Raw genomic sequence first — 1,302 nt, 5'->3', positions numbered from 1 at the left:
ATAGGGTACAATAGCCAAGTCCTCTTGTAGCATATAACTGCCCTTCTGTAGCTTAGTGTAAGGAATACTATGTTCTTACTTTTCCTGTAGGAAAATAAGATTTTTTTTTCTTGCAATAAACTATATAGGCTTTCTCATTCCACTCCTTGGTTTAATTCTGCCTTGTTGCTCTAATATTTCTGAACCACAAAGCAAGTGTACCATTTAAAAAACACCAACAGGTAAGGATAATGTACTCTGGGCCCATGCACACAATGCATGAAAGTAAAAAAAAAATAATTAAAAAGGATAAGAACTTTTCAATCAATTTGATAAAAAATTTAACTTAATTAAAAGAAGACTCTGTTTTTCCCTAGAAGGCGGCACTGATCTTTATTATTAATGAATACCAGCATTCCATAGCTGTGCATAATGATGGGCTGCAACATCAGGAGCAATTTCATCTGGATCCTAATTTGTTATAAAATCTTTTCTAGTATTCTTGAAGTATGGCCTCTGCCACTGCCTCCCTCCCACTTCTGGCTAGTTCTGAACTCTAAGAGAATGTCTTCCTTTTTATTTTTACCTGAGAGTTAATTTGCAAGATTGTTTGCAGCTTTAGTTTCCCAACCTTCCAAAAATAAGCATTTACAGGATTTTCACTTTGCTTTCATTTTTTTGCTTTGTGTTCTATTAATAGAAACTATTGTGAAAACTTCATACACAAGTTATCTCTTCTGTAAGTACAGTCTTATTAGAGAGAACAAAGAGAAAGGAGATTAAAGGGTGTCACTTAATTCAAATATTGGAGTTAGGGAAGATTAAAATAAATATTCCTGAAATACGGGTATGAAGCTTAATGGAGTAATTTATTCTTATATTCATTCATATGAGTTCATTCATATGAATGAATATTTATAGAGTATTCCCTATATTCGATACTGGGAAGATGTAGATGTTTAAGACAGTTCTTGCAACCAAAGGGATTATGATATTTAATACCTTGTACTTGTTGTCCTAGGTACCACAAAGATAAAAGGAAAATTAAGTTACAGTATCTACTTTCAAGGGATTGCAATTTCTTACAAGTGTGTAAAATAGAGCCCAATATAGAACATTGTTCCAGCTCACGTGTGTAAAACACATCTAATGTGAAAGTCCACGTGGACCAAAGGATTTGAAGGAGACTCTGGGAAGGAGATAGTACTTAAATTGGATCAAGACAGATGGGCTGAATTTATGGTACATTAATACTGTATAATATTGTACAGCTGGTTAAAACAATGAGCTAGATGAATAAGTACACATAATAAACTTATGCTT

The sequence above is a fragment of the Lipotes vexillifer genome, unplaced genomic scaffold (assembly GCF_000442215.2).
Source record: "Lipotes vexillifer unplaced genomic scaffold, Lipotes_vexillifer_v1.1 scaffold1213, whole genome shotgun sequence".
In the NCBI taxonomy this organism is placed as follows: Eukaryota; Metazoa; Chordata; class Mammalia; order Artiodactyla; family Lipotidae; genus Lipotes; species Lipotes vexillifer.
Note: the sequence above shows the minus strand (reverse complement) of the source record.